Raw genomic sequence first — 15909 nt, 5'->3', positions numbered from 1 at the left:
CCTCTCTGTAGGCTTACGATCCATGTCATTTGGCATCGGGAACCAACAGAGAGGCGCTGCTGCAGAGTAATAGGCTGCAGTGCACAAGAGGATAAGACCCGGTGATGGACCAGGTAATTGTGCACTGCTGTGGCTGCACTGCATATTCAGATGGGAAGGGGGGATGGGACACTGAATCTGGCCGGCTGCCACACTTGTTTCTAAGGTAGGGTGGAAGAGGACAGATACTGCCGCACTTCTTGTCTGAGGGAGGAGGGAAGGCAGTGCTTCCCTCCTCCCTCAGAACTTAACATCTGTCTGCCAAAACTTTAGAACCATTCCTGGCTCCCCCTTTTCTCAATAGATGAAGGAATGACCTTTCCCAATCAATGCTTGATCGATAAGGATCAAAAATTGACTGAAACAGTTTCATTTTTTAGTAAATTTGAATTAGAGTAAATGTTTTATCAAATGCAATCTTAAATCTATCTTCAATAATTACCTTTTTTCAGCATATAAGATGCACTTTTCTCCAAAAGAAAATGGGGTGTGTCCCTGCTTCTTATACGTCGAATACAGGGATTCCCCATTTACGATCATCTGTCGACACACCGTGACGTCAAGGATTGCATCATCAGCAGAAGCCGACACTAGGGGAACCGTGCAGGAGAGGCGAGGTCTGTGTTCACCACTGGAGCCATTCATGAGGTGAGCCGCACTGCCACGTCTCATACTTACACACAAGGGCAGAGGAGGAAACAAGGGGGAGCGGGAGCCACACAGGAGACAGAGGAGGCCACGCAGGGAACAGAAGGGGACACACTGGGGACAAATGGGGACACACTGGAGACAAAGGAAGTGACACTGGGGACAGAAGGGAACACAGTGGGGACACATGGGAGACAGAAGGGGACACAGTGGAGACAGAAGGGGACACAGGAGGACACAATAATTTTTGGAGAACATCTACAAGATGCTCCTGGACCATGGACACACCAGGATTACTATCTAATTTTTTTCCATGGTTTTTGCCCTATAAACCTAGGTGCATCTTATATTCCGGAGTGTCTTATACGCTGAAAAATAGGGTAATAGCAGGACAAGTTCACCATATTGAAGCATTGTTGACCAAACCGTAGACTGGATTTCCAGGGACAACCGTCTGTTTTTGTCTCCTCGGCAACATTGAAATACCAGCTCTTTTTAGCCGTTGTTCAATACTTCCCATGTATCATCAGCATGCAGAGATTGCCTGAGGATGATTAGATTGCAGTTTGTGGATGCACACGGTAATGATTAGCGTGCTACAAACAGGGGGCATACAGTGTATACTATATATAATTGCATACGGTAGTATGTAGCCTCTGAGTAGCTACTGCTCTTGTATTATTAGATCCTACTAATAAATAATTCTCTCTATTGATTTCTACCCTGTGTCTTGTCACGTATTGGATGGGATCATATATTATTCAGCACAAATTTTGTGATGGGTGCAGTGACATTTCCCTGCCGGATTCCAGGGAGATATTGCCTTAAAAATGTCAGCAGTGAAGTAACTCAAGCTTCCGAGCACTTTACCCGCCACTGAGGCAGAGCGATCTCATTTCCTTTAGTTGGCTATCTTCTTAAAGGCAATCTGTAGTCCTTTTATAAAAATGTGTTCAGTTTTACATAGAGATCACTTAAAGGGACACTGTAGGGGGGTCAGGGGAAAATGAGTTGAAGTTACCCGGGGCTTCTAATGGTCCCCCACAGACATCCTGTGCCCGCGCAGCCACTCCCCAATGCACCGGCCCCGCCTCTGGTTCACTTCTGAAAATGTCAGACTTTAAAGTCTGAAGACCACTGCGCCTGCGTTGCCGCAGTGGTCTGAAATTCCAGAAGTGAACTGGAGGTGGGGCCGGAGCATCGGTGAGTGGCTGCCCGGGCACAGGATGCCTTGCGGGGGACCATTAGAAGCCCCGGGTAAGTTCAACTCATTTTCCCCGGACCCCCCTACAGTATCCCTTTAAATGGAAGTGAACTGTTCCCTGTTTTTTAAAGCAAACCTGAAATGACCTTTAAAAAAAAAAGAAGAAAAAGGAGTTAATACTCACCTATGAAGAGGGAAGGCGCTGAATCCTTCCCTGTCCTCTCTGCTTCCCCTCGTTCCACTGCTGTCACCTTTTCAAACCTTCGCCGGTCCTCAGAAGGCATCATAGCACTCTGTGGCAGAGTGCGTCTGAAGGTGAACACAGCCATACTGCAGATGTGTGAGCGCGCAGTTGCGCATGCACTGTGAGGATGTGCTCCAGTCCCCGAGTACATCCGAAGCCATCCGAGCACTGCTGAAGACTTATTCAGAAATTCTAGTTGGATTACTTCAACGGGTGGAACGAGTCCCCACAGAGAGGACTGTGAAGGCTCTGTGGGATCCACAGCCTTCCCTCTTTTCAGGGGCGTAGCTAGAAACAATGAGGCCCCATAGCATCATTTTGGTTCTCCACCCACCCCCACAAAAAAATTGTAAGGCATCACTGTGCAACTCCGGTCCCCTCCACAAACAAACAAGTTTTAGGTAGCGGGAGGTCGGCGGATCACGCAGGTGCACCAACTAGTGATGATCGTGATCAACAAATTACGGTTTCACTAAATTTCATGTAAATTTTTGCAATTACACTTATACGTAATTTGCAAATTCAATTGATTTTGTGTAGTCATTCGTAATTTTGCATAAAATTTTGTGAAATTTCGCGTAATTGCTTGCTGACTTTAGCAGTTAATAGCAAAACCCCCCTACATGCTATTGACACCAAAATGGCTACACATGCTAAGGGGAATATTGGGTACAAGTCAAAAAAAGAATTTTGCAAAAAGACCTTGTAGTTTTTGAGAAACTCCATTTGAAAAATGCAAGTAAAAAATGGTTTTTAAACTTAGAAAAAAATTTCTTTGCATTTTTAAAATAAATTGAGTTTCTCAAAAACTACAAGTTCTTTTTGAAAAATTAATTATTTTTATGACGTATACCCACTATTCTGCTTAACCTCTTGACGACCAGCTAACGCCGATTGGCGTAAACTGGTCGTCTGCGGGTTTCCATGGAAACTGCCGCTCGTTCGAGCGGCCTTTCCATGTCCGTTCACGGAGGGTGTCTCCGTGAACAGCCGGAGAGCCGCCGATCGCGGCTCGTCGACAAAATGTAAACACGCGGGGAAGAAATCCCCGCTGTTTACATCATACGGCGCTGCTGCGCAGCAGCGCAGTAGGGCAGATCGGCGATCCCCGGCCTCTGATTGGCCGGGGATCGCCGGCATATGATAGGCTGAAGCCTATCCTTCAATGCGCAGGACGGATACCCGTCCTGCGCAGCCCAGAAAGGAAGAGGTAGGGAGGGAGAGGGAGGGAGCACAGAAAACGCTGCGGAGGGGGGCTTTGAAGAGCCCCCCCCCCGCAAAGCGCAGCAAGCCGGCGGCGATCAGACCCCCCCAGCAGGACATCCCCCTAGTGGGGAAAAAAGGGGGGAAGTCTGATCGCCCTGGCATAATACTGATCTGTGCTGCAGGCTCGAGAGCCCACGCAGCACAGATCAGGCAAATCACCCCTGGTCAGCAAGTGGTTAACATATGTAGCAATTTTGGTAGCAATAGCATGTATGGGGGCTTTGCTATTAACCTCTAAATTCGGCACAAAAAATTTACACAAAAAAAATGCAAAATTTTGAAATACTACTATTACATACGAAATAATTACAAATCAGAAATTTCGCATTACGATACATAATTGCGAATTTCAATGCGAAATTTCGCATATGCGAAACTTCGGCGCACCACTGGCACCAACGGCTTCCACTGCTGGAACAACGAACAGTGTGCACTTTGCTCAGACGCAGTAGCGACTCTCCCTTTGGGCTCCGGCAGAAATAGCTAAGCCTGATCTACTGCGCGGGCTATTTCCACTGAAGCACGAACCACAAGCAGCTACTATGCCTGCACAAGGTACACAGATGTCAATATTGGTGGCTGTTTCTTTGGGGGTGCCAGCACTAGATCGGGCTGCTGAGAAGAATTTGGGAAGCCTCTTTAGGATCCAGAGGCTTCCCCCTCTCAAAGCAAAGTACCCCTGAGGGGCACATTTTTCCCTACAGTTTTACTTTAAAGCGGTATTGTCACCATAAAAATCAAATTTCAACAGCAACTGGTCTCAGTGTATTAAGTGATAAAGATGCTAATCCTGCATTCAAAACTTGCAAAACTTTTTCTGCTGTTATGGTTTGTAGTTATCACATTTAGGAGCACTGGCCCTAGTGCCAAACAGTGCCAAAGAGTTGAATGCTGGGAGTTCTTTTTATCTCTAATATATTCCTCCTCTTCCATTTATTTCCCTCCCTAGCTGCATATCAGAAACACCCTCTGATTACTTGTGTTTACAAGCAAGGCTGAGGTGACTCAGCCATTGGAGGATAAGACAAAGCAGTTCCTAGTATACACCTCTGTGGGAGTGTCTGAAGACTCTGGGAGGAGGGCAGCTAATGAATACACAATGAGCAAGAGAATGGAGGAGGGAAAACAAGAGCCAGGGAGGATATGATGTCAACATTAGCTTGGCAAGATGGCCACTGCCTAGAATAGGATTTTCTGTTTTTCCTTTATAAAATGCACAGGAATCATTACGTGGATAGCACAATACATCTGTTATGTAAGTAGAAGTAGTATTTATCTACTTATATATGTGTTTTTTATTTCTATGTTAGCATGGGTGTTGCTTGTTCTTTAGGTCTTGCAGGTGAGCAATTTTAGATGTACTGATTTGAGTTCACTTCATATTGGGCCTGGGGTTTCCATGTGCACAACACGGTTCTGTCTAAACCCATTTAGCACTTTAATGTACAGTATACCATAGCATTTGTAGACTTTATGTAAAAGAAAACTCAAGAAGCGCCCATGTGCTGAACTCATTGCGCTGAGTTTGGCGTAGCCACCAGAACGTGTGTGGTAATGATTCCTACTACATCAATAAACAACCTTCCCATCATGCACTTTGCATCCATCAATACCAAAGATATGTTTTTTTTCCCCCATTTCTTTTATTGTAATACTCTTTATTTTTACACCCTTCTTCTCACTCGTATTGTAAGTTCTAGACTGGATCTTTAGACGTTTGCACTCTGGAGGAGAAGACAAAAACGAGAGCTGACACCACTATCATGTTCAGATTTTTTTCTTCTTCCCTTTTCATATTCATCACGCCGTCGTCGCTTGAAGGGAGACAAAGGGAAGCGGAGAGCTGACATGTTTTGAATATGATAGTCATGCTACAATGAAGAACGCCATATCTGCGCCACACTAGAAAGCTTTAATCCTAATGGGATAAAACAATATATTGTCACAAGCAAGCATAACATTTCAAATCAAAATGAGTTTGTCGCGATTCCGCTGTACAGAAAGGCAGTAGAAGACATTCGAGGGCGTCTGTTTCTTCTTCCCAGAAATCAGAGTTGTGACGGAGTGTTTAAAAGGACATTTGGGATGAGAAATAACTATTTGATCTCAGTTCTTTAAAAGTTCCAGTTGTAACAGATAAGAAATTGTATCAACTTACAATGGAAAATCATGTTCACTGAGCCATAGAATCAACAGAAGAGAGACAGAAATTGGTATTTCTGAAGTATTGACCTGCTTGTACTGCAGAAAGAGGTCTTTCTGTTCCAAATGTTCTATAGGATTTTTTTTTCCTTAAAGGTGACATGTGACATGATGAGAGAGAAAGTTGCATGCACAGTGACAACCACACTGATAACTGTGTTCCTTTTTGTTTTCTTTCTATGCCTGAAAGAGTTAAAAATTGGGTATGCAAGTGACAGTTTTTGTCCACGTCGGAACCAGGTTGCCCTACAGTTTAACCCTCACTGACAAGGAATTAAAGCCATAAACCACTTTCCTGGCAGAAAACGGCTTTACAAAGCAGGAAAGAGATAACATAGTTAATACATTTTAGCTCTGGCATATTTCAATATTTCATTGAGCAGAGACAGTGAAACACTAAAAATGTAAAACGTACATTTAAAAATAAAATAAAACTGTGGAACATCTAAAAAAAAAGTCATTTTTAGGAGGAGGATAAATTATTTATTGAAATCAAATGAGTGAAGCTAGGTCCACACTCGTCCACGTACAGATCGGATCCATTTGAAACGGATCCGGTTTGGTAATTTTTTTTCCCCTCCGTTTTTATCTTTTTTTTAATATATTTGCAGCATACGTTTCCAGTCTGTGGAAATGTATGCCCAGGAGGGGCCGCCAAACTGGAGGAGGAAGTAACCAGGACGGGGTTGACAGCGGTCACTCCCCCTTCCCTCACCTGGGTCTCCTGTCTCCGCTCCCCTTACAGCTTTTTGCGCAAAAAAAGTTGTTAAAATGTAATATAGGCAGCGAGCGGGGACGCACTTACCTTCCTCTCTTGCGTTCCACCTTGACTTCCTGCAATGTCGCCCTCTATACTTTGGAGGGCGGCATTGCAGGAAGTGATGCGGTGAGTGGAGGAAGTAGGAGAGAAGGTCATCTTCCCCGCTCACTGGCTATATTACATTTTAACAACTTTTCGCACAAATAGCTGGAGGGGGAGCCGGGACAAGGGGACCCAGGTACCCCCTCCCCACCGACCGCTGCCACCCACATCCTGGCTGCTTTCCCCTCCAGCATGGCAGCCCCCTCCCCACCCACAGGTTGGGACACAGAAACGGATCCATTTCTGTGTCCACAGATGCCTGTGTAGAGGGGGTCCGTTTTCTTATTGATTTTCACTACTGCTATTTTTAACATTGGTATTTGTGGCTCCGGTTTTGATCTAGGTGAAAAAACAGAGCCACGGATATGTTTTTAAAACAAGTGTGAACCTACTCTTAATGCCTTTGGATATAGCTGTAAGAAGATCATTGGCCACTGTAGTAAGGGCTGTTTCTGTGGAGTGGTTTTAATGAAAGCCAGACTGGGACTGATCAAGCGGGGAGTTATGAGATAATTAATGGCTTAATTCAGCATGTAAATGGGGTTGAAGTAATTTGGATGCGAATGGGAGAAGAGACACAGGGCAGTAGCTGGAGAGTGCAGTGGGATCTAGAGATGTTTTTTTAAGTAGTGGTGTCACAAGAATGAAGGATGAGAAAAGATGTGGCATGAAATGGGAGGGAATAGGAGTCAAAGAACTGGTGGGATCTGGAGATTAGTGTGGAGAGTTAATGTTCAATGTTCAGAGAGTGGAGAGAAGACAGGTAGAGAGCAGTGAATAAGTGGGAAGTAGATAGAATTTGAGGGCTGCATGACATAATTTTTTATTTTGTCAATTATATCAGTGAGGTGAATTGTACATTCGTCAGCAGCCCCGGGCCACCCATGAGGCGGGGTGAGGCAGATTCTTCAGGCGGCAGAAGTGTCTGTGTGTGTGTGGGGGGGGGGGGGCACCCGTCTGGCTGTGGAAATATTGAAATATGCCACAGCTAAAATCTGTTAACTATTTTACTATTTTATCTCTTTTCTGCTCTCTAAAGCCATTTTCTGCAAGGAAAGTGGTTTATGGCTTTAATTCCTTGTCAGTGAGGGTTAAACTGTAGGGTGGGGGGCCGCCAAGCAGGAGGGGGTAGCAGCCAGGAAAGGGCAGCAGCGGGCACAGCGGTGGGGAGGGGGGTCAGACCCTCCCCTCCCTCACCTAAGGTTCCCCCATCCTCTCTCCCCCTCCAGCTATGATCGCTAAATTTAGAGCCAGCAGCGAGCTTTACGCATAATTTAGAATTTACGCATAATTTTGTGCCGACTTTGGCAGTGAATAGCAAAGCCCCCATACATGCTATTGCTACTAAAATTGCTACATATGTTAAAAAAAAATAGTGGGTACATTTTTCAAAAAGACCTTGTAGTTTTTGAGAAAATCGATTTTAAATATGCAAAAATAGTTTTTAAACTCTGAAAAATGACAGTTTCAAAAACTATTTTTGTTTGTATTTTTTAAATCGTTTTTCTCAAAAACTACAAGGTCTTTTTGAAATATTCTTTTTTTTTTACTTGCACCCACTAGCCTCCTTAACATATGTAACAATTGTGGTAGCAATAACATGTATGGGTGTCTTTGCTATTCCCCGCCAAAGTCGGCACAAAATTACGTGTAAATTGTGCGTAAATTCATGCGTAGGTACAAATGCTTACAAATGCATACAAAATGAATTACGATTTTTCCTCAAAATTTCTCATTACAATTACAATGCGTAAATGTGAATTACAATGCATAATTACACATAGGCGCAATTTCTGCTCATCCCTACCCAGGAGGGATAGCCGTAGAGAGTAGATGTGTGGTGGACAGGTGAGAGTAAACTCTGGTGCGGCATTGGTTATTGCAAAATTGAACACACCTAGTTATGCACTCCCGTCCTGACACTGATAAAGCGAAATCGATTTTGCCCAAAAATCGACCAGGAATAATTTTCTGCTTTGATTTCTAGCAGATTTAATCAACTGATCGGACTGGATATCAATGCAAAAAAAAATCGACCACCTTTAAAGAGACTCTAACAAAATGTTCAGCCTTATTTCTTCTATCCTATAAGTTCTTATACCTGTTCTAAAGTCTTACTGCAGCCTTTCCTAGTTGCACAGTGGCTGTATTATCTCTGTTATATAATCTAATCTTCCTTCCTTTGTCAGCTTTGTCAGCTCAGGCAGGAATGTGCTGCTCTGCTGTGATAGGTAGACGTTATACACACCCTCTCCATGTCCCCTCCAGGCTCTGCATGAGTCACAGACTGAGCTTCTCTCAGCCTATCACATGCTGGTTAGCAGCCATGTATTTGTTTGTAAACACTGCCTAAAACTGGCAATTACAAGCCAGGATTGCAGTAGGGTGTGGCAGAAAGAGCAAAGAGGGGCCCAGGAGAACATAATGAATAGAATGGTATGCTTTTTATTGTAAGAATTTTAGAGTACAGATTCTCTTTAATTAATAAATTTGCTTACTTTGTACATTTATTTATAAATCATTCAATGTTTGCCCATAGTAAAATGTTACCTCACCCAGATTTACATTCTTAAAATAATCAGTAGTGTCGGCATGTTTACTGCTGGCAAGGTGCACTCTCATTAACAGGAATTGCTTTTTTTTTTTTTTTTTCTTTTTGCTGCACTAACAAGGCAAGGCAGAAGGACAGGTGAACATTACTTTGTATTTTCTCTTATTATCTGAATCCAATTCGGTACAGGCAGCTCCCGTGTTTTATGTTCTCGTAGGTTCCACTTTGAAGCATTTCCACAAGAACAAAAAATTAATAGAATGTCATTGCATTTTTGAAATTACAGCTAAATTGTAGCAACACTAATTGGCAGCAAATTACATTTTCAAATTTGACTTTATTTTGGAGTGGATTGGATTCTACATCAACAGAACAGGCAATGCTCTGTCGGTAATTATTTGTGCAATTATGAGAGCTTTTTCTACAACTTTTAATCATAATCCATAATTGTGTACAGTCAGCTGTGTCTGTGTCATTATTCCACGCAGGATTAGCTGCCTACTAACTAAGCCAAGGGCTGGGAATAACAGGGCAGTGGAAGAAAATATCCATAAATATAGAGAATCGCTTGTATAGAAACTTTCAGGATCCTGATTCATATGTGAAATCACACAGAAAAAAATACAGTATTTTTCTCCAACAATTATTGTGTGCAAAATGTCCAGACCCTTCACCAGGGTTCCATGTGTGGTATATTTACCTTCACCAGGGTTCCATGTGTGGAATATTTACCTTCACCAGTGTTCCATGTGTGGAATATTTACCTTCACCAGGGTTCCATGTGTGGTATATTTACCTTCACCATGGTTCCATGTGTGGTATATTTACCTTCACCAGGGTTCCATGTGTGGAATATTTACCTTCACCAGGGTTCCATGTGTGGTATATTTACCTTCTCCAGGGTTCCATGTGTGGTATATTTACCTTCTCCATGGTTCCATTCATGTGTGGTATATTTACCTTCTCCAGGGTTCCATGTGTGGTATATTTACCTTCACCAGGATTCCATGTGTGGTATATTTACTTTCCCCAGGGTTCCATGTGTGGTATATTTACTTTTCCCAGGGTTCCATGTGTGGTATATTTACCTTCACCAGGGTTTCATGTGTGGTATATTTACCTTCAACAGGGTTCCATGTGTGGTATATTTACATTCACTAGGGTTCCATGTGTGGTATATTTACTTTTCCCATGGTTTCATATGTGGTATGTTTACCTTCACCAGTGTTCCATGTGTGGTGCATTTACCTTCACCAGGGTTCCATGTGTGGTGTATTTACCTTCACTAGGGTTCCATGTGTGGTATATTTACCTTCACTAGGGTTCCATGTGTGGTATCTTTACCTTCTCCAGGGTTCCATGTGTGCAGGCCACATCTGGAATATGGAATTCAGTTCTGGGCACCACATTACAAAAAAGATATTGCAGTTTTAGAGCAGGTGTGGAGACGAGCAACAAAATTGATACGTGGGATGGAAGGTCTCACTTATCAAGAAAGGTTAGATAAACTGGGTTTATTTAGTCTAGAGAAAGACGCCTTAAAGGAGATCTAATTAACATGTATAAATACATCAGAGGGCAATATAATAGCTTGGCGGATGTGCTTTTTGTCCCTAGGCCTTCTCAAAGGACTAGAGGACATGATCTGCGCATGGAGGAAAAACGTTTTAGCCATTTATTTAGGAAAGGGTTCTTTACGGTAAGAGTGATTAAGATGTGGAATGCATTGCCACAGGAAGTCGTTATGGCAAACTCTATACCTGCATTTAAAGGGGGCTTAGATGCTTTCCTTGCGTTGAAAGACATCCATGGCTACAATTACTAGGTAATGCCTAATGATGTTGATCCGGGGATTTTGTCTGGTTGCCGTCTGGAGTCGGGAAGGAATTTTTCCCTTTAGGGGCTAGTTGGACCATGCCTTGTGGGGGTTTTTTCGCCTTCCTCTGGATCAGCGGGGATGTGTGAGGGAGCAGGCTGGTGTTGTACTTTATACTGGTTGAACTCGATGGACGTATGTCTTTTTTCAACCAAAATAACTATGTAACTATGTATATTTACCTTCTCCAGGGTTCCATGTGTGGTATATTTACCTTCTCCGTGGTTCCTTGTGTGGTATATTTACCTTCACCAGGGTTCCATGTGTGGTATATTTACCTTCTCCATGGTTCCATGTGTGGTATATTTACTTTTCCCAGGGTTCCATATGTGGTATATTTACCTTAACCGGGGTTTCATGTGTGGTATATTTACCTTCAACAGGGTTCCATGTGTGGTGTATTTACCTTCACCAGGATTCCATGTGTGGTATATTTACTTTTCCCAGGGTTCCATGTGTGGTATATTTACTTTTCCCAGGGTTCCATGTGTGGTATATTTACTTTTCCCATGGTTCCATACGTGGTATGTTTACCTTCACCAGTGTTCCATGTGTGGTGTATTTACCTTCACCAGGGTTCCATGTGTGGTGTATTTACCTTCTCCATGGTTCCATGTGTGGTATATTTACCTTAACCAGGGTTCCATGTGTGGTATATTTACCTTCACCAGGGTTCCATGTGTGGTGTATTTACCTTCTCCAGGGTTCCATGTGTGGTATATTTACCTTCTCCATGGTTCCATGTGTGGTATATTTACCTTCACCAGGGTTCCATGTGTGGTGTATGTACCTTCTCCAGGGTTCCATGTGTGGTATATTTACCTTCTCCATGGCTCCATGTGTGGTATATTTACCTTCACCAGGATTCTATGTGTGGTATATTTACCTTCTCCAGGGTTCCATGTGTGGTATATTTAGCTTCACTAGGGTTCCATGTGTGGTATATTTACCTTCTCCATGGTTCCATGTGTGGTATATTTACCTTCACCAGGGTTCCATGTGTGGTATATTTACCTTCTCCAGGGTTCCATGTGTGGTATATTTACCTTCTCCAGGGTTCCATGTGTGGTATATTTACCTTCACTAGGGTTCCATGTGTGGTATATTTACCTTCTCCATGGTTCCATGTGTGGTATATTTACCTTCACTAGGGTTCCATGTGTGGTATATTTACCTTCTCCATGGTTCCATGTGTGGTATATTTACCTTCACTAGGATTCCATGTGTGGTATATTTACCTTCTCCATGGTTCCATGTGTGGTATATTTACCTTCTCCATGGTTCCATGTGTGGTATATTTACCTTCTCCATTGTCCCATCCATGTGTGGTATATTTACCTTCTCCATGGTTCCATGTGTGGTATATTTACCTTCTCCAGGGTTCCATGTGTGATATATTTACCTTCACCAGGATTCCATGTGTGGTATATTTACCTTCTCCAGGGTTCCATGTGTGGTATATTTACCTTCACTAGGGTTCCATGTGTGGTATATTTACCTTCTCCAGGGTTCCATGTGTGGTATATTTACCTTCACTAGGGTTCCATGTGCGGTATATTTACCTTCTCCAGGGTTCCATGTGTGGTATATTTACCTTCACTAGGGTTCCATGTGTGGTATATTTACCTTCTCCATGGTTCCATGTGTGGTATATTTACCTTCACCAGGATTCCATGTGTGGTATATTTACCTTCTCCAGGGTTCCATGTGTGGTATATTTACCTTTTCCAGGGTTCCATGTGTGGTATATTTACCTTCTCCATGGTTCCATCCATGTGTGGTATATTTACCTTCTCCATGGTTCCATGTGTGGTATATTTACCTTCTCCAGGGTTCCATGTGTGGTATATTTACCTTTACCAGGGTTCCATGTGTGGTATATTTACCTTCACCAGGATTCCATGTGTGGTATATTTACCTCCTCCAGGGTTCCATGTGTGGTATATTTACCTTCTCCATGGTTCCATCCATGTGTGGTATATTTACCTTCTCCAGGGTTCCATGTGTGGTATATTTACCTTCTCCAGGGTTCCATGTGTGGTATATTTACCTTCTCCATGGTTCCATGTGTGGTGTATTTACCTTCCCCAGGGTTCCATGTGTGGTATATTTACCTTCTCCAGGGTTCCATGTGTGGTATATTTACCCTTTACATTCAAAGAGGAGAACATTTAGGTCAAGGTGCCAGCAACAAATACAAAATGTATTGAGTATTATCATTTTAGATGTAAATCTCAATGAGGCATGTAACAATACAACAAGGTAGCTCATTGTAGACTAGGGATGCTCATTTGGATTGCACGGAATGGAAATTTCTGCATCTCCAAACAGAAATCAGCATTTCTGATTGGAAAACGGAAATTGGATTTCCATGGAAATACTGCATTACCGCAACTCTGTAATTGTAGCCCAATCACAGAACTCGGAAGCACTGGACCAATCAGAGAATACAGAATTTTTTCCACGGAAATCAGAATAACGCGGTATTTTTAGACCAATCACAAGACGCAGATACTACCAAGTATTCCAGAGTCTTGTGTTTGACCTAAACTTTTAGTGGTATTCTGATTTCTGAGGTCAACTCGGACAAATTTGGCCAGTCAAGGGATGCAAATAATTCCAAAAAAAGACTCCTCGGAAGTTGGAAAATGGAAATCCGTGGAATCCGAAATCAGCCTTGGCAGAATTGGAAATCTGCATTTCTGACCATCCCTATTGTAGACCGTCGTTTTCATGGGCTTCCATCACCCAAGGGTATTGACAGATGTTTTATGGAACGGATGCTGGAGTTCGGGACATTGACCCCTACAATCAATAAAATGCTTGGGATTACCTAGGAGCCACCCGCTGGTTCACTAAGGCCAGTGTGTGTAATGGTAAGAGCAGAACTTTATCTGGGCCTTGGGTTACTTTCCCGTACTTAGGCAATTCAATCGGATGGAAGCCCCCCAGCGTTTATACACTGGTGTTTGCGTTTTGAATGATGTTGGTGTTCAAATTTGGGTTATTGAAATTCAGAAACCTGAATTCGCCCCTCACCACACTTCAGCAGCAAGACATGTAGACAGGATCATGGGGAGTTCACTTGTTTTCACTTCTCCAGATACCATCTCACCCAGAACCTTTGCTCCTCCCAGGAGACCCTCTTGTCTTCTAGCTTAGTCACCTCCTCTCACTCCCGCATCCAGGACTTCTCACAAGCATCACCTTTCCTTTGGAACTCTCTCCCACTCTTTTCATCATGCTCCAAGCCTGGAAAACTTTAATCATACTCTCAGAACACACCTACAAGCCTATAATTTGCTGTAAGTTGCACTGGAGGTTCACTGCCTCATCCGCTAACCCCTCTGTCTCCTTCCCAACCCACTACCCTCTTGATTGTAAGATCCCAAGGGCAGGGACCTCCTCCTACTATTTCTTATTCTGCTGTAATATATGATGTGAAGTATTGGCAATGTCTCAGATATTAATGGTCTGTGATACACACACTGCTGACATCCCACAAAAGACTAAGCCAAATTTCAAAGTGTGTTTTCTGGGGAAGTTGTTGTATGGAGGTGTGTGTCGTCTGGAGATCTCCAGAGTAGTGGTATTTTAAGTGTATTTAATTGCAGGGCCGGATTTCGGCCAAGGCCACCTAGAAGGCCACCTAGGCCATGGCCTAGGGCACCACAGGAGCAAGGGCACCTAACCAGCAGACTAAACTGGTGCAGCATTTGCAAGCTTGCAAATGCTGCAATGCAGAAAGATCAGGCAAACGCCTGACTGCGGTACTCTGCTGCCAGCAGCCTGTGCAGCAGTCATCTTGCTCTCTGTGCACGTTTGCATTGTGGCCGGCGGCAATGGATTTGGGCAGCATTGGGGACGGAAAGGAAGAGGAATCTTCTGCACTGTAGAGTTGTGGAGATATGAGTGACACTGATGGCTGCTGTGGTGTGAAGGTGAGCTGGCTACCTATACTGAAAGTGGGGTGGGAAAAGGAGGGATTAAGGGAGTCATCACTCATCAGGCTACCTATACTAGAGGGAAGGGGGGGAGGGGTCATCTGGCTACCTATACATGAAGGGGGGCGGCTGGTGACAGTGGCCTTGTGCGGTAAAGAGTACAAATCCGGCCCCGTTTAATTGTGCGTAGTTTTCACATACTTTACTGTTTTTGAGCAATACAAGTTATTGATTATCTCAGGGCATGTGGTGATTTGAAGTTTTGCAGTGAACCGTGAGCCATGCCTTAATTGTCACTGCAAGAATTACCTTTTGGGAAACTGAAAATATCTAGCCAGGGACAGACAACAATTATAGCGACACACAATGTACTACCTAATTAACATGGAAAAGGAGCCTTGTACAGGAATTGTATCAGGGTTGTAATAGATTAGGACTAAACACTCCCTCTCCCATGGTAAATAATTATAACCCTCGACCAAAGAAAACCTTACATGTTTCATCTCCTAAATGGATGCAGGGGTGAAAAATAAAGCACTATAGTGCAGACTGAGAGTGCGTCACAAACAAGGCAGCATAATTATATACAAAAGTCACCCTGCCCTGATGAAGCCTCCATTAAGAAGGTGAAACATGTAGCGTTTTCTTTGGCTGAGGGTTATAATGATCTAGCGTTAGAAAGGAAAGGATTTGATATGAAATGGGTGAGATGACAAGGCTGCAGTGATTACCTGAGTACCGGGCACTTCCTAGGCAGTTCCGTCTTAATTAAGGTAAGAAAGAAAAGAGAAGAGGCAACAAGAATATACAATATTAATGATGAATGGCTCTGTTAAGTTAAATCCACTCCACAAAAGCAACTGTTTTAATACTATGCAAATACGATCGTCTGATTGTGTTGAAATATTGCTCGCATCCACCGTAAATTATTCATTAATTAATTTGGAAACTGCGGAAGGAGAAAACCACTCTGGCCCGTTTTTGCTTAATGAACAAAATCCAATCAAGCACTTTGTTAGCATAAAAATGGGAGCTGTGTTTTGGTAAGTATGATAAATGTTTGATTGGAGCAT

This window comes from Hyperolius riggenbachi, chromosome 2 (assembly GCF_040937935.1).
Source record: "Hyperolius riggenbachi isolate aHypRig1 chromosome 2, aHypRig1.pri, whole genome shotgun sequence".
Classification (NCBI taxonomy): domain Eukaryota; kingdom Metazoa; phylum Chordata; class Amphibia; order Anura; family Hyperoliidae; genus Hyperolius; species Hyperolius riggenbachi.
The sequence above is the reverse complement of the archived record's forward strand: the minus strand, read 5'-3'. Positions refer to the sequence as shown.